Source organism: Hyperolius riggenbachi, chromosome 5, assembly GCF_040937935.1.
Source record: "Hyperolius riggenbachi isolate aHypRig1 chromosome 5, aHypRig1.pri, whole genome shotgun sequence".
Taxonomy (NCBI): Eukaryota; Metazoa; Chordata; class Amphibia; order Anura; family Hyperoliidae; genus Hyperolius; species Hyperolius riggenbachi.
Window position 1 is genome coordinate 359,432,318 of NC_090650.1, and position 14,617 is coordinate 359,446,934.

Here is a 14,617-nt window from a genome sequence, read left to right on the forward strand (position 1 = left end):
TCTGTGACATCATCACTCTATGCAAATCCTCAGGGCTCACTGCGCTCCGGCCGAGTGCCCGGTTTATGGCATTTTCTGGTGTTTGCGGCTAACTGTAGCTCTGGGCAAGTGCGGCGGAGCTTTCCCGTGGGCTGTGTTTCCCGCGTTCAGTGCCGATCAAGGGAGAGAGTGAGCGAGCGCTTCGCAAAGTCGCCCCCTGCTGGGCAGCGAGGGCTGCAACCGGCGGCCTGCCTGCGTGCAAGAGCAACTCATACTTACCTGGCAGGGGAGATACCATGATCACGAAGGTGGTTCTCCCAGGGTGAGGCCCGTCCATTGCACTCCGGGCAGGTTGACCCCTGCGATTTCCCCAAATGCGGGAAACTCGACTGCATAATTTGTGGTAGTGGGGGACTGCGTTCGCGCTTTCCCCTGATGAGCACCGGTTAACGACAGAGCAGGCGTGCCGCTGAGGATCCCTTGCTGGCTGGGGACAGTGGGGAGAGCATGCGGGACTCGGTCCTTTATCTGCACTGCGACAGAGAAGGCTTTTTTCATCCTTCACAGGGGCTGGGTGTGGCTGCTTCTGTGACATCATCACTCTATGCAAATCCTCAGGGCTCACTGCGCGCCGGCCGAGTGCCCGGTTTATGGCATTTTCTGGTGTTTGCGGCTAACTGTAGCTCTGGGCAAGTGCGGCGGAGCTTTCCCGTGGGCTGTGTTTCCCGCGTTCAGTGCCGATCAAGGGAGAGAGTGAGCGCTTCGCAAAGTCGCCCCCTGCTGGGCAGCGAGGGCTGCAACCGGCGGCCTGCCTGCGTGCAAGAGCAACTCATACTTACCTGGCAGGGGAGATACCATGATCACGAAGGTGGTTCTCCCAGGGTGAGGCCCGTCCATTGCACTCCGGGCAGGTTGACCCCTGCGATTTCCCCAAATGCGGGAAACTCGACTGCATAATTTGTGGTAGTGGGGGACTGCGTTCGCGCTTTCCCCTGATGAGCACCGGTTAACGACAGAGCAGGCGTGCCGCTGAGGATCCCTTGCTGGCTGGGGACAGTGGGGAGAGCATGCGGGACTCGGTCCTTTATCTGCACTGCGACAGAGAAGGCTTTTTTCATCCTTCACAGGGGCTGGGTGTGGCTGCTTCTGTGACATCATCACTCTATGCAAATCCTCAGGGCTCACTGCGCTCCGGCCGAGTGCCCGGTTTATGGCATTTTCTGGTGTTTGCGGCTAACTGTAGCTCTGGGCAAGTGCGGCGGAGCTTTCCCGTGGGCTGTGTTTCCCGCGTTCAGTGCCGATCAAGGGAGAGAGTGAGCGAGCGAGCGCTTCGCAAAGTCGCCCCCTGCTGGGCAGCGAGGGCTGCAACCGGCGGCCTGCCTGCGTGCAAGAGCAACTCATACTTACCTGGCAGGGGAGATACCATGATCACGAAGGTGGTTCTCCCAGGGTGAGGCCCGTCCATTGCACTCCGGGCAGGTTGACCCCTGCGATTTCCCCAAATGCGGGAAACTCGACTGCATAATTTGTGGTAGTGGGGGACTGCGTTCGCGCTTTCCCCTGATGAGCACCGGTTAACGACAGAGCAGGCGTGCCGCTGAGGATCCCTTGCTGGCTGGGGACAGTGGGGAGAGCATGCGGGACTCGGTCCTTTATCTGCACTGCGACAGAGAAGGCTTTTTTCATCCTTCACAGGGGCTGGGTGTGGCTGCTTCTGTGACATCATCACTCTATGCAAATCCTCAGGGCTCACTGCGCTCCGGCCGAGTGCCCGGTTTATGGCATTTTCTGGTGTTTGCGGCTAACTGTAGCTCTGGGCAAGTGCGGCGGAGCTTTCCCGTGGGCTGTGTTTCCCGCGTTCAGTGCCGATCAAGGGAGAGAGTGAGCGAGCGAGCGCTTCGCAAAGTCGCCCCCTGCTGGGCAGCGAGGGCTGCAACCGGCGGCCTGCCTGCGTGCAAGAGCAACTCATACTTACCTGGCAGGGGAGATACCATGATCACGAAGGTGGTTCTCCCAGGGTGAGGCCCGTCCATTGCACTCCGGGCAGGTTGACCCCTGCGATTTCCCCAAATGCGGGAAACTCGACTGCATAATTTGTGGTAGTGGGGGACTGCGTTCGCGCTTTCCCCTGATGAGCACCGGTTAACGACAGAGCAGGCGTGCCGCTGAGGATCCCTTGCTGGCTGGGGACAGTGGGGAAAGCATGCGGGACTCGGTCCTTTATCTGCACTGCGACAGAGAAGGCTTTTTTCATCCTTCACAGGGGCTGGGTGTGGCTGCTTCTGTGACATCATCACTCTATGCAAATCCTCAGGGCTCACTGCGCTCCGGCCGAGTGCCCGGTTTATGGCATTTTCTGGTGTTTGCGGCTAACTGTAGCTCTGGGCAAGTGCGGCGGAGCTTTCCCGTGGGCTGTGTTTCCCGCGTTCAGTGCCGATCAAGGGAGAGAGTGAGCGAGCGAGCGCTTCGCAAAGTCGCCCCCTGCTGGGCAGCGAGGGCTGCAACCGGCGGCCTGCCTGCGTGCAAGAGCAACTCATACTTACCTGGCAGGGGAGATACCATGATCACGAAGGTGGTTCTCCCAGGGTGAGGCCCGTCCATTGCACTCCGGGCAGGTTGACCCCTGCGATTTCCCCAAATGCGGGAAACTCGACTGCATAATTTGTGGTAGTGGGGGACTGCGTTCGCGCTTTCCCCTGATGAGCACCGGTTAACGACAGAGCAGGTGTGCCGCTGAGGATCCCTTGCTGGCTGGGGACAGTGGGGAGAGCATGCGGGACTCGGTCCTTTATCTGCACTGCGACAGAGAAGGCTTTTTTCATCCTTCACAGGGGCTGGGTGTGGCTGCTTCTGTGACATCATCACTCTATGCAAATCCTCAGGGCTCACTGCGCTCCGGCCGAGTGCCCGGTTTATGGCATTTTCTGGTGTTTGCGGCTAACTGTAGCTCTGGGCAAGTGCGGCGGAGCTTTCCCGTGGGCTGTGTTTCCCGCGTTCAGTGCCGATCAAGGGAGAGAGTGAGCGAGCGAGCGCTTCGCAAAGTCGCCCCCTGCTGGGCAGCGAGGGCTGCAACCGGCGGCCTGCCTGCGTGCAAGAGCAACTCATACTTACCTGGCAGGGGAGATACCATGATCACGAAGGTGGTTCTCCCAGGGTGAGGCCCGTCCATTGCACTCCGGGCAGGTTGACCCCTGCGATTTCCCCAAATGCGGGAAACTCGACTGCATAATTTGTGGTAGTGGGGGACTGCGTTCGCGCTTTCCCCTGATGAGCACCGGTTAACGACAGAGCAGGCGTGCCGCTGAGGATCCCTTGCTGGCTGGGGACAGTGGGGAGAGCATGCGGGACTCGGTCCTTTATCTGCACTGCGACAGAGAAGGCTTTTTTCATCCTTCACAGGGGCTGGGTGTGGCTGCTTCTGTGACATCATCACTCTATGCAAATCCTCAGGGCTCACTGCGCTCCGGCCGAGTGCCCGGTTTATGGCATTTTCTGGTGTTTGCGGCTAACTGTAGCTCTGGGCAAGTGCGGCGGAGCTTTCCCGTGGGCTGTGTTTCCCGCGTTCAGTGCCGATCAAGGGAGAGAGTGAGCGAGCGAGCGCTTCGCAAAGTCGCCCCCTGCTGGGCAGCGAGGGCTGCAACCGGCGGCCTGCCTGCGTGCAAGAACAACTCATACTTACCTGGCAGGGGAGATACCATGATCACGAAGGTGGTTCTCCCAGGGTGAGGCCCGTCCATTGCACTCCGGGCAGGTTGACCCCTGCGATTTCCCCAAATGCGGGAAACTCGACTGCATAATTTGTGGTAGTGGGGGACTGCGTTCGCGCTTTCCCCTGATGAGCACCGGTTAACGACAGAGCAGGCGTGCCGCTGAGGATCCCTTGCTGGCTGGGGACAGTGGGGAGAGCATGCGGGACTCGGTCCTTTATCTGCACTGCGACAGAGAAGGCTTTTTTCATCCTTCACAGGGGCTGGGTGTGGCTGCTTCTGTGACATCATCACTCTATGCAAATCCTCAGGGCTCACTGCGCTCCGGCCGAGTGCCCGGTTTATGGCATTTTCTGGTGTTTGCGGCTAACTGTAGCTCTGGGCAAGTGCGGCGGAGCTTTCCCGTGGGCTGTGTTTCCCGCGTTCAGTGCCGATCAAGGGAGAGAGTGAGCGAGCGAGCGCTTCGCAAAGTCGCCCCCTGCTGGGCAGCGAGGGCTGCAACCGGCGGCCTGCCTGCGTGCAAGAGCAACTCATACTTACCTGGCAGGGGAGATACCATGATCACGAAGGTGGTTCTCCCAGGGTGAGGCCCGTCCATTGCACTCCGGGCAGGTTGACCCCTGCGATTTCCCCAAATGCGGGAAACTCGACTGCATAATTTGTGGTAGTGGGGGACTGCGTTCGCGCTTTCCCCTGATGAGGACCGGTTAACGACAGAGCAGGCGTGCCGCTGAGGATCCCTTGCTGGCTGGGGACAGTGGGGAGAGCATGCGGGACTCGGTCCTTTATCTGCACTGCGACAGAGAAGGCTTTTTTCATCCTTCACAGGGGCTGGGTGTGGCTGCTTCTGTGACATCATCACTCTATGCAAATCCTCAGGGCTCACTGCGCTCCGGCCGAGTGCCCGGTTTATGGCATTTTCTGGTGTTTGCGGCTAACTGTAGCTCTGGGCAAGTGCGGCGGAGCTTTCCCGTGGGCTGTGTTTCCCGCGTTCAGTGCCGATCAAGGGAGAGAGTGAGCGAGCGAGCGCTTCGCAAAGTCGCCCCCTGCTGGGCAGCGAGGGCTGCAACCGGCGGCCTGCCTGCGTGCAAGAGCAACTCATACTTACCTGGCAGGGGAGATACCATGATCACGAAGGTGGTTCTCCCAGGGTGAGGCCCGTCCATTGCACTCCGGGCAGGTTGACCCCTGCGATTTCCCCAAATGCGGGAAACTCGACTGCATAATTTGTGGTAGTGGGGGACTGCGTTCGCGCTTTCCCCTGATGAGCACCGGTTAACGACAGAGCAGGCGTGCCGCTGAGGATCCCTTGCTGGCTGGGGACAGTGGGGAAAGCATGCGGGACTCGGTCCTTTATCTGCACTGCGACAGAGAAGGCTTTTTTCATCCTTCACAGGGGCTGGGTGTGGCTGCTTCTGTGACATCATCACTCTATGCAAATCCTCAGGGCTCACTGCGCTCCGGCCGAGTGCCCGGTTTATGGCATTTTCTGGTGTTTGCGGCTAACTGTAGCTCTGGGCAAGTGCGGCGGAGCTTTCCCGTGGGCTGTGTTTCCCGCGTTCAGTGCCGATCAAGGGAGAGAGTGAGCGAGCGAGCGCTTCGCAAAGTCGCCCCCTGCTGGGCAGCGAGGGCTGCAACCGGCGGCCTGCCTGCGTGCAAGAGCAACTCATACTTACCTGGCAGGGGAGATACCATGATCACGAAGGTGGTTCTCCCAGGGTGAGGCCCGTCCATTGCACTCCGGGCAGGTTGACCCCTGCGATTTCCCCAAATGCGGGAAACTCGACTGCATAATTTGTGGTAGTGGGGGACTGCGTTCGCGCTTTCCCCTGATGAGCACCGGTTAACGACAGAGCAGGTGTGCCGCTGAGGATCCCTTGCTGGCTGGGGACAGTGGGGAGAGCATGCGGGACTCGGTCCTTTATCTGCACTGCGACAGAGAAGGCTTTTTTCATCCTTCACAGGGGCTGGGTGTGGCTGCTTCTGTGACATCATCACTCTATGCAAATCCTCAGGGCTCACTGCGCTCCGGCCGAGTGCCCGGTTTATGGCATTTTCTGGTGTTTGCGGCTAACTGTAGCTCTGGGCAAGTGCGGCGGAGCTTTCCCGTGGGCTGTGTTTCCCGCGTTCAGTGCCGATCAAGGGAGAGAGTGAGCGAGCGAGCGCTTCGCAAAGTCGCCCCCTGCTGGGCAGCGAGGGCTGCAACCGGCGGCCTGCCTGCGTGCAAGAGCAACTCATACTTACCTGGCAGGGGAGATACCATGATCACGAAGGTGGTTCTCCCAGGGTGAGGCCCGTCCATTGCACTCCGGGCAGGTTGACCCCTGCGATTTCCCCAAATGCGGGAAACTCGACTGCATAATTTGTGGTAGTGGGGGACTGCGTTCGCGCTTTCCCCTGATGAGCACCGGTTAACGACAGAGCAGGCGTGCCGCTGAGGATCCCTTGCTGGCTGGGGACAGTGGGGAGAGCATGCGGGACTCGGTCCTTTATCTGCACTGCGACAGAGAAGGCTTTTTTCATCCTTCACAGGGGCTGGGTGTGGCTGCTTCTGTGACATCATCACTCTATGCAAATCCTCAGGGCTCACTGCGCTCCGGCCGAGTGCCCGGTTTATGGCATTTTCTGGTGTTTGCGGCTAACTGTAGCTCTGGGCAAGTGCGGCGGAGCTTTCCCGTGGGCTGTGTTTCCCGCGTTCAGTGCCGATCAAGGGAGAGAGTGAGCGAGCGAGCGCTTCGCAAAGTCGCCCCCTGCTGGGCAGCGAGGGCTGCAACCGGCGGCCTGCCTGCGTGCAAGAGCAACTCATACTTACCTGGCAGGGGAGATACCATGATCACGAAGGTGGTTCTCCCAGGGTGAGGCCCGTCCATTGCACTCCGGGCAGGTTGACCCCTGCGATTTCCCCAAATGCGGGAAACTCGACTGCATAATTTGTGGTAGTGGGGGACTGCGTTCGCGCTTTCCCCTGATGAGCACCGGTTAACGACAGAGCAGGCGTGCCGCTGAGGATCCCTTGCTGGCTGGGGACAGTGGGGAGAGCATGCGGGACTCGGTCCTTTATCTGCACTGCGACAGAGAAGGCTTTTTTCATCCTTCACAGGGGCTGGGTGTGGCTGCTTCTGTGACATCATCACTCTATGCAAATCCTCAGGGCTCACTGCGCTCCGGCCGAGTGCCCGGTTTATGGCATTTTCTGGTGTTTGCGGCTAACTGTAGCTCTGGGCAAGTGCGGCGGAGCTTTCCTGTGGGCTGTGTTTCCCGCGTTCAGTGCCGATCAAGGGAGAGAGTGAGCGAGCGAGCGCTTCGCAAAGTCGCCCCCTGCTGGGCAGCGAGGGCTGCAACCGGCGGCCTGCCTGCGTGCAAGAGCAACTCATACTTACCTGGCAGGGGAGATACCATGATCACGAAGGTGGTTCTCCCAGGGTGAGGCCCGTCCATTGCACTCCGGGCAGGTTGACCCCTGCGATTTCCCCAAATGCGGGAAACTCGACTGCATAATTTGTGGTAGTGGGGGACTGCGTTCGCGCTTTCCCCTGATGAGGACCGGTTAACGACAGAGCAGGCGTGCCGCTGAGGATCCCTTGCTGGCTGGGGACAGTGGGGAGAGCATGCGGGACTCGGTCCTTTATCTGCACTGCGACAGAGAAGGCTTTTTTCATCCTTCACAGGGGCTGGGTGTGGCTGCTTCTGTGACATCATCACTCTATGCAAATCCTCAGGGCTCACTGCGCTCCGGCCGAGTGCCCGGTTTATGGCATTTTCTGGTGTTTGCGGCTAACTGTAGCTCTGGGCAAGTGCGGCGGAGCTTTCCCGTGGGCTGTGTTTCCCGCGTTCAGTGCCGATCAAGGGAGAGAGTGAGCGAGCGAGCGCTTCGCAAAGTCGCCCCCTGCTGGGCAGCGAGGGCTGCAACCGGCGGCCTGCCTGCGTGCAAGAGCAACTCATACTTACCTGGCAGGGGAGATACCATGATCACGAAGGTGGTTCTCCCAGGGTGAGGCCCGTCCATTGCACTCCGGGCAGGTTGACCCCTGCGATTTCCCCAAATGCGGGAAACTCGACTGCATAATTTGTGGTAGTGGGGGACTGCGTTCGCGCTTTCCCCTGATGAGCACCGGTTAACGACAGAGCAGGCGTGCCGCTGAGGATCCCTTGCTGGCTGGGGACAGTGGGGAGAGCATGCGGGACTCGGTCCTTTATCTGCACTGCGACAGAGAAGGCTTTTTTCATCCTTCACAGGGGCTGGGTGTGGCTGCTTCTGTGACATCATCACTCTATGCAAATCCTCAGGGCTCACTGCGCTCCGGCCGAGTGCCCGGTTTATGGCATTTTCTGGTGTTTGCGGCTAACTGTAGCTCTGGGCAAGTGCGGCGGAGCTTTCCCGTGGGCTGTGTTTCCCGCGTTCAGTGCCGATCAAGGGAGAGAGTGAGCGAGCGAGCGCTTCGCAAAGTCGCCCCCTGCTGGGCAGCGAGGGCTGCAACCGGCGGCCTGCCTGCGTGCAAGAGCAACTCATACTTACCTGGCAGGGGAGATACCATGATCACGAAGGTGGTTCTCCCAGGGTGAGGCCCGTCCATTGCACTCCGGGCAGGTTGACCCCTGCGATTTCCCCAAATGCGGGAAACTCGACTGCATAATTTGTGGTAGTGGGGGACTGCGTTCGCGCTTTCCCCTGATGAGGACCGGTTAACGACAGAGCAGGCGTGCCGCTGAGGATCCCTTGCTGGCTGGGGACAGTGGGGAGAGCATGCGGGACTCGGTCCTTTATCTGCACTGCGACAGAGAAGGCTTTTTTCATCCTTCACAGGGGCTGGGTGTGGCTGCTTCTGTGACATCATCACTCTATGCAAATCCTCAGGGCTCACTGCGCGCCGGCCGAGTGCCCGGTTTATGGCATTTTCTGGTGTTTGCGGCTAACTGTAGCTCTGGGCAAGTGCGGCGGAGCTTTCCCGTGGGCTGTGTTTCCCGCGTTCAGTGCCGATCAAGGGAGAGAGTGAGCGCTTCGCAAAGTCGCCCCCTGCTGGGCAGCGAGGGCTGCAACCGGCGGCCTGCCTGCGTGCAAGAGCAACTCATACTTACCTGGCAGGGGAGATACCATGATCACGAAGGTGGTTCTCCCAGGGTGAGGCCCGTCCATTGCACTCCGGGCAGGTTGACCCCTGCGATTTCCCCAAATGCGGGAAACTCGACTGCATAATTTGTGGTAGTGGGGGACTGCGTTCGCGCTTCCCCCTGATGAGCACCGGTTAACGACAGAGCAGGCGTGCCGCTGAGGATCCCTTGCTGGCTGGGGACAGTGGGGAGAGCATGCGGGACTCGGTCCTTTATCTGCACTGCGACAGAGAAGGCTTTTTTCATCCTTCACAGGGGCTGGGTGTGGCTGCTTCTGTGACATCATCACTCTATGCAAATCCTCAGGGCTCACTGCGCTCCGGCCGAGTGCCCGGTTTATGGCATTTTCTGGTGTTTGCGGCTAACTGTAGCTCTGGGCAAGTGCGGCGGAGCTTTCCCGTGGGCTGTGTTTCCCGCGTTCAGTGCCGATCAAGGGAGAGAGTGAGCGAGCGAGCGCTTCGCAAAGTCGCCCCCTGCTGGGCAGCGAGGGCTGCAACCGGCGGCCTGCCTGCGTGCAAGAGCAACTCATACTTACCTGGCAGGGGAGATACCATGATCACGAAGGTGGTTCTCCCAGGGTGAGGCCCGTCCATTGCACTCCGGGCAGGTTGACCCCTGCGATTTCCCCAAATGCGGGAAACTCGACTGCATAATTTGTGGTAGTGGGGGACTGCGTTCGCGCTTTCCCCTGATGAGCACCGGTTAACGACAGAGCAGGCGTGCCGCTGAGGATCCCTTGCTGGCTGGGGACAGTGGGGAGAGCATGCGGGACTCGGTCCTTTATCTGCACTGCGACAGAGAAGGCTTTTTTCATCCTTCACAGGGGCTGGGTGTGGCTGCTTCTGTGACATCATCACTCTATGCAAATCCTCAGGGCTCACTGCGCGCCGGCCGAGTGCCCGGTTTATGGCATTTTCTGGTGTTTGCGGCTAACTGTAGCTCTGGGCAAGTGCGGCGGAGCTTTCCCGTGGGCTGTGTTTCCCGCGTTCAGTGCCGATCAAGGGAGAGAGTGAGCGCTTCGCAAAGTCGCCCCCTGCTGGGCAGCGAGGGCTGCAACCGGCGGCCTGCCTGCGTGCAAGAGCAACTCATACTTACCTGGCAGGGGAGATACCATGATCACGAAGGTGGTTCTCCCAGGGTGAGGCCCGTCCATTGCACTCCGGGCAGGTTGACCCCTGCGATTTCCCCAAATGCGGGAAACTCGACTGCATAATTTGTGGTAGTGGGGGACTGCGTTCGCGCTTTCCCCTGATGAGCACCGGTTAACGACAGAGCAGGCGTGCCGCTGAGGATCCCTTGCTGGCTGGGGACAGTGGGGAGAGCATGCGGGACTCGGTCCTTTATCTGCACTGCGACAGAGAAGGCTTTTTTCATCCTTCACAGGGGCTGGGTGTGGCTGCTTCTGTGACATCATCACTCTATGCAAATCCTCAGGGCTCACTGCGCTCCGGCCGAGTGCCCGGTTTATGGCATTTTCTGGTGTTTGCGGCTAACTGTAGCTCTGGGCAAGTGCGGCGGAGCTTTCCCGTGGGCTGTGTTTCCCGCGTTCAGTGCCGATCAAGGGAGAGAGTGAGCGAGCGAGCGCTTCGCAAAGTCGCCCCCTGCTGGGCAGCGAGGGCTGCAACCGGCGGCCTGCCTGCGTGCAAGAGCAACTCATACTTACCTGGCAGGGGAGATACCATGATCACGAAGGTGGTTCTCCCAGGGTGAGGCCCGTCCATTGCACTCCGGGCAGGTTGACCCCTGCGATTTCCCCAAATGCGGGAAACTCGACTGCATAATTTGTGGTAGTGGGGGACTGCGTTCGCGCTTTCCCCTGATGAGCACCGGTTAACGACAGAGCAGGCGTGCCGCTGAGGATCCCTTGCTGGCTGGGGACAGTGGGGAGAGCATGCGGGACTCGGTCCTTTATCTGCACTGCGACAGAGAAGGCTTTTTTCATCCTTCACAGGGGCTGGGTGTGGCTGCTTCTGTGACATCATCACTCTATGCAAATCCTCAGGGCTCACTGCGCTCCGGCCGAGTGCCCGGTTTATGGCATTTTCTGGTGTTTGCGGCTAACTGTAGCTCTGGGCAAGTGCGGCGGAGCTTTCCCGTGGGCTGTGTTTCCCGCGTTCAGTGCCGATCAAGGGAGAGAGTGAGCGAGCGAGCGCTTCGCAAAGTCGCCCCCTGCTGGGCAGCGAGGGCTGCAACCGGCGGCCTGCCTGCGTGCAAGAGCAACTCATACTTACCTGGCAGGGGAGATACCATGATCACGAAGGTGGTTCTCCCAGGGTGAGGCCCGTCCATTGCACTCCGGGCAGGTTGACCCCTGCGATTTCCCCAAATGCGGGAAACTCGACTGCATAATTTGTGGTAGTGGGGGACTGCGTTCGCGCTTTCCCCTGATGAGCACCGGTTAACGACAGAGCAGGCGTGCCGCTGAGGATCCCTTGCTGGCTGGGGACAGTGGGGAGAGCATGCGGGACTCGGTCCTTTATCTGCACTGCGACAGAGAAGGCTTTTTTCATCCTTCACAGGGGCTGGGTGTGGCTGCTTCTGTGACATCATCACTCTATGCAAATCCTCAGGGCTCACTGCGCTCCGGCCGAGTGCCCGGTTTATGGCATTTTCTGGTGTTTGCGGCTAACTGTAGCTCTGGGCAAGTGCGGCGGAGCTTTCCCGTGGGCTGTGTTTCCCGCGTTCAGTGCCGATCAAGGCAGAGAGTGAGCGAGCGAGCGCTTCGCAAAGTCGCCCCCTGCTGGGCAGCGAGGGCTGCAACCGGCGGCCTGCCTGCGTGCAAGAGCAACTCATACTTACCTGGCAGGGGAGATACCATGATCACGAAGGTGGTTCTCCCAGGGTGAGGCCCGTCCATTGCACTCCGGGCAGGTTGACCCCTGCGATTTCCCCAAATGCGGGAAACTCGACTGCATAATTTGTGGTAGTGGGGGACTGTGTTCGCGCTTTCCCCTGATGAGCACCGGTTAACGACAGAGCAGGCGTGCCGCTGAGGATCCCTTGCTGGCTGGGGACAGTGGGGAGAGCATGCGGGACTCGGTCCTTTATCTGCACTGCGACAGAGAAGGCTTTTTTCATCCTTCACAGGGGCTGGGTGTGGCTGCTTCTGTGACATCATCACTCTATGCAAATCCTCAGGGCTCACTGCGCGCCGGCCGAGTGCCCGGTTTATGGCATTTTCTGGTGTTTGCGGCTAACTGTAGCTCTGGGCAAGTGCGGCGGAGCTTTTCCGTGGGCTGTGTTTCCCGCGTTCAGTGCCGATCAAGGGAGAGAGTGAGCGAGCGAGCGCTTCGCAAAGTCGCCCCCTGCTGGGCAGCGAGGGCTGCAACCGGCGGCCTGCCTGCGTGCAAGAGCAACTCATACTTACCTGGCAGGGGAGATACCATGATCACGAAGGTGGTTCTCCCAGGGTGAGGCCCGTCCATTGCACTCCGGGCAGGTTGACCCCTGCGATTTCCCCAAATGCGGGAAACTCGACTGCATAATTTGTGGTAGTGGGGGACTGCGTTCGCGCTTTCCCCTGATGAGCACCGGTTAACGACAGAGCAGGCGTGCCGCTGAGGATCCCTTGCTGGCTGGGGACAGTGGGGAGAGCATGCGGGACTCGGTCCTTTATCTGCACTGCGACAGAGAAGGCTTTTTTCATCCTTCACAGGGGCTGGGTGTGGCTGCTTCTGTGACATCATCACTCTATGCAAATCCTCAGGGCTCACTGCGCGCCGGCCGAGTGCCCGGTTTATGGCATTTTCTGGTGTTTGCGGCTAACTGTAGCTCTGGGCAAGTGCGGCGGAGCTTTCCCGTGGGCTGTGTTTCCCGCGTTCAGTGCCGATCAAGGGAGAGAGTGAGCGAGCGAGCGCTTCGCAAAGTCGCCCCCTGCTGGGCAGCGAGGGCTGCAACCGGCGGCCTGCCTGCGTGCAAGAGCAACTCATACTTACCTGGCAGGGGAGATACCATGATCACGAAGGTGGTTCTCCCAGGGTGAGGCCCGTCCATTGCACTCCGGGCAGGTTGACCCCTGCGATTTCCCCAAATGCGGGAAACTCGACTGCATAATTTGTGGTAGTGGGGGACTGCGTTCGCGCTTTCCCCTGATGAGCACCGGTTAACGACAGAGCAGGCGTGCCGCTGAGGATCCCTTGCTGGCTGGGGACAGTGGGGAGAGCATGCGGGACTCGGTCCTTTATCTGCACTGCGACAGAGAAGGCTTTTTTCATCCTTCACAGGGGCTGGGTGTGGCTGCTTCTGTGACATCATCACTCTATGCAAATCCTCAGGGCTCACTGCGCGCCGGCCGAGTGCCCGGTTTATGGCATTTTCTGGTGTTTGCGGCTAACTGTAGCTCTGGGCAAGTGCGGCGGAGCTTTCCCGTGGGCTGTGTTTCCCGCGTTCAGTGCCGATCAAGGGAGAGAGTGAGCGAGCGAGCGCTTCGCAAAGTCGCCCCCTGCTGGGCAGCGAGGGCTGCAACCGGCGGCCTGCCTGCGTGCAAGAGCAACTCATACTTACCTGGCAGGGGAGATACCATGATCACGAAGGTGGTTCTCCCAGGGTGAGGCCAGTCCATTGCACTCCGGGCAGGTTGACCCCTGCGATTTCCCCAAATGCGGGAAACTCGACTGCATAATTTGTGGTAGTGGGGGACTGCGTTCGCGCTTTCCCCTTATGAGCACCGGTTAACGACAGAGCAGGCGTGCCGCTGAGGATCCCTTGCTGGCTGGGGACAGTGGGGAGAGCATGCGGGACTCGGTCCTTTATCTGCACTGCGACAGAGAAGGCTTTTTTCATCCTTCACAGGGGCTGGGTGTGGCTGCTTCTGTGACATCATCACTCTATGCAAATCCTCAGGGCTCACTGCGCGCCGGCCGAGTGCCCGGTTTATGGCATTTTCTGGTGTTTGCGGCTAACTGTAGCTCTGGGCAAGTGCAGCGGAGCTTTCCCGTGGGCTGTGTTTCCCGCGTTCAGTGCCGATCAAGGGAGAGAGTGAGCGAGCGAGCGCTTCGCAAAGTCGCCCCCTGCTGGGCAGCGAGGGCTGCAACCGGCGGCCTGCCTGCGTGCAAGAGCAACTCATACTTACCTGGCAGGGGAGATACCATGATCACGAAGGTGGTTCTCCCAGGGTGAGGCCCGTCCATTGCGATTTCCCCAAATGCGGGAAACTCGACTGCATAATTTGTGGTAGTGGGGGACTGCGTTCGCGCTTTCCCCTGATGAGCACCGGTTAACGACAGAGCAGGCGTGCCGCTGAGGATCCCTTGCTGGCTGGGGACAGTGGGGAGAGCATGCGGGACTCGGTCCTTTATCTGCACTGCGACAGAGAAGGCTTTTTTCATCCTTCACAGGGGCTGGGTGTGGCTGCTTCTGTGACATCATCACTCTATGCAAATCCTCAGGGCTCACTGCGCGCCGGCCGAGTGCCCGGTTTATGGCATTTTCTGGTGTTTGCGGCTAACTGTAGCTCTGGGCAAGTGCGGCGGAGCTTTCCCGTGGGCTGTGTTTCCCGCGTTCAGTGCCGATCAAGGGAGAGAGTGAGCGAGCGAGCGCTTCGCAAAGTCGCCCCCTGCTGGGCAGCGAGGGCTGCAACCGGCGGCCTGCCTGCGTGCAAGAGCAACTCATACTTACCTGGCAGGGGAGATACCATGATCACGAAGGTGGTTCTCCCAGGGTGAGGCCCGTCCATTGCACTCCGGGCAGGTTGACCCCTGCGATTTCCCCAAATGTGGGAAACTCGACTGCATAATTTGTGGTAGTGGGGGACTGCGTTCGCGCTTTCCCCTGATGAGCACCGGTTAACGACAGAGCAGGCGTGCCGCTGAGGATCTCTTGCT

General features: G+C 59.6%; 25 non-coding genes and 1 pseudogene across 25 annotated transcripts; all 26 read left to right on the top strand.

Moving 5' to 3' along the window:
* Positions 1-250: 250 nt before the first annotated feature.
* Positions 251-414, top strand: LOC137520434 (U1 spliceosomal RNA). The gene has a single exon (XR_011021761.1). It is a non-coding gene; the product is annotated as a U1 spliceosomal RNA (small nuclear RNA).
* Positions 415-810: 396 nt separating this feature from the next.
* LOC137520436 (U1 spliceosomal RNA) lies at positions 811-974 on the top strand. Its single transcript, XR_011021763.1, has one exon. It is a non-coding gene; the product is annotated as a U1 spliceosomal RNA (small nuclear RNA).
* Positions 975-1,378: 404 nt separating this feature from the next.
* LOC137520437 (U1 spliceosomal RNA) lies at positions 1,379-1,542 on the top strand. Its single transcript, XR_011021764.1, has one exon. It is a non-coding gene; the product is annotated as a U1 spliceosomal RNA (small nuclear RNA).
* Positions 1,543-1,946: 404 nt separating this feature from the next.
* LOC137520438 (U1 spliceosomal RNA) lies at positions 1,947-2,110 on the top strand. Its single transcript, XR_011021765.1, has one exon. It is a non-coding gene; the product is annotated as a U1 spliceosomal RNA (small nuclear RNA).
* Positions 2,111-2,514: 404 nt separating this feature from the next.
* LOC137520439 (U1 spliceosomal RNA) lies at positions 2,515-2,678 on the top strand. The gene has a single exon (XR_011021766.1). It is a non-coding gene; the product is annotated as a U1 spliceosomal RNA (small nuclear RNA).
* A 404-nt stretch (positions 2,679-3,082) lies between these two features.
* LOC137520440 (U1 spliceosomal RNA) lies at positions 3,083-3,246 on the top strand. Its single transcript, XR_011021767.1, has one exon. It is a non-coding gene; the product is annotated as a U1 spliceosomal RNA (small nuclear RNA).
* A 404-nt stretch (positions 3,247-3,650) lies between these two features.
* On the top strand, positions 3,651-3,814 carry LOC137520441 (U1 spliceosomal RNA). Its single transcript, XR_011021768.1, has one exon. It is a non-coding gene; the product is annotated as a U1 spliceosomal RNA (small nuclear RNA).
* Positions 3,815-4,218: 404 nt separating this feature from the next.
* On the top strand, positions 4,219-4,382 carry LOC137520442 (U1 spliceosomal RNA). The gene has a single exon (XR_011021769.1). It is a non-coding gene; the product is annotated as a U1 spliceosomal RNA (small nuclear RNA).
* A 404-nt stretch (positions 4,383-4,786) lies between these two features.
* Positions 4,787-4,950, top strand: LOC137520443 (U1 spliceosomal RNA). The gene has a single exon (XR_011021770.1). It is a non-coding gene; the product is annotated as a U1 spliceosomal RNA (small nuclear RNA).
* A 404-nt stretch (positions 4,951-5,354) lies between these two features.
* Positions 5,355-5,518, top strand: LOC137520444 (U1 spliceosomal RNA). Its single transcript, XR_011021771.1, has one exon. It is a non-coding gene; the product is annotated as a U1 spliceosomal RNA (small nuclear RNA).
* A 404-nt stretch (positions 5,519-5,922) lies between these two features.
* LOC137520445 (U1 spliceosomal RNA) lies at positions 5,923-6,086 on the top strand. Its single transcript, XR_011021772.1, has one exon. It is a non-coding gene; the product is annotated as a U1 spliceosomal RNA (small nuclear RNA).
* A 404-nt stretch (positions 6,087-6,490) lies between these two features.
* LOC137520448 (U1 spliceosomal RNA) lies at positions 6,491-6,654 on the top strand. The gene has a single exon (XR_011021774.1). It is a non-coding gene; the product is annotated as a U1 spliceosomal RNA (small nuclear RNA).
* Positions 6,655-7,058: 404 nt separating this feature from the next.
* On the top strand, positions 7,059-7,222 carry LOC137520449 (U1 spliceosomal RNA). Its single transcript, XR_011021775.1, has one exon. It is a non-coding gene; the product is annotated as a U1 spliceosomal RNA (small nuclear RNA).
* A 404-nt stretch (positions 7,223-7,626) lies between these two features.
* Positions 7,627-7,790, top strand: LOC137520450 (U1 spliceosomal RNA). The gene has a single exon (XR_011021776.1). It is a non-coding gene; the product is annotated as a U1 spliceosomal RNA (small nuclear RNA).
* Positions 7,791-8,194: 404 nt separating this feature from the next.
* LOC137520451 (U1 spliceosomal RNA) lies at positions 8,195-8,358 on the top strand. Its single transcript, XR_011021777.1, has one exon. It is a non-coding gene; the product is annotated as a U1 spliceosomal RNA (small nuclear RNA).
* Positions 8,359-8,754: 396 nt separating this feature from the next.
* On the top strand, positions 8,755-8,918 carry LOC137519939 (U1 spliceosomal RNA). Its single transcript, XR_011021306.1, has one exon. It is a non-coding gene; the product is annotated as a U1 spliceosomal RNA (small nuclear RNA).
* Positions 8,919-9,322: 404 nt separating this feature from the next.
* LOC137520452 (U1 spliceosomal RNA) lies at positions 9,323-9,486 on the top strand. The gene has a single exon (XR_011021778.1). It is a non-coding gene; the product is annotated as a U1 spliceosomal RNA (small nuclear RNA).
* Positions 9,487-9,882: 396 nt separating this feature from the next.
* On the top strand, positions 9,883-10,046 carry LOC137520453 (U1 spliceosomal RNA). The gene has a single exon (XR_011021780.1). It is a non-coding gene; the product is annotated as a U1 spliceosomal RNA (small nuclear RNA).
* Positions 10,047-10,450: 404 nt separating this feature from the next.
* LOC137520454 (U1 spliceosomal RNA) lies at positions 10,451-10,614 on the top strand. Its single transcript, XR_011021781.1, has one exon. It is a non-coding gene; the product is annotated as a U1 spliceosomal RNA (small nuclear RNA).
* Positions 10,615-11,018: 404 nt separating this feature from the next.
* On the top strand, positions 11,019-11,182 carry LOC137520455 (U1 spliceosomal RNA). Its single transcript, XR_011021782.1, has one exon. It is a non-coding gene; the product is annotated as a U1 spliceosomal RNA (small nuclear RNA).
* Positions 11,183-11,586: 404 nt separating this feature from the next.
* Positions 11,587-11,750, top strand: LOC137519951 (U1 spliceosomal RNA). The gene has a single exon (XR_011021317.1). It is a non-coding gene; the product is annotated as a U1 spliceosomal RNA (small nuclear RNA).
* A 404-nt stretch (positions 11,751-12,154) lies between these two features.
* LOC137520456 (U1 spliceosomal RNA) lies at positions 12,155-12,318 on the top strand. Its single transcript, XR_011021783.1, has one exon. It is a non-coding gene; the product is annotated as a U1 spliceosomal RNA (small nuclear RNA).
* A 404-nt stretch (positions 12,319-12,722) lies between these two features.
* Positions 12,723-12,886, top strand: LOC137520457 (U1 spliceosomal RNA). Its single transcript, XR_011021784.1, has one exon. It is a non-coding gene; the product is annotated as a U1 spliceosomal RNA (small nuclear RNA).
* A 404-nt stretch (positions 12,887-13,290) lies between these two features.
* LOC137520160 (U1 spliceosomal RNA) lies at positions 13,291-13,454 on the top strand. The gene has a single exon (XR_011021498.1). It is a non-coding gene; the product is annotated as a U1 spliceosomal RNA (small nuclear RNA).
* A 404-nt stretch (positions 13,455-13,858) lies between these two features.
* Positions 13,859-13,999, top strand: LOC137520038 (U1 spliceosomal RNA; annotated as a pseudogene).
* A 404-nt stretch (positions 14,000-14,403) lies between these two features.
* On the top strand, positions 14,404-14,567 carry LOC137520132 (U1 spliceosomal RNA). The gene has a single exon (XR_011021471.1). It is a non-coding gene; the product is annotated as a U1 spliceosomal RNA (small nuclear RNA).
* Positions 14,568-14,617: the final 50 nt, after the last annotated feature.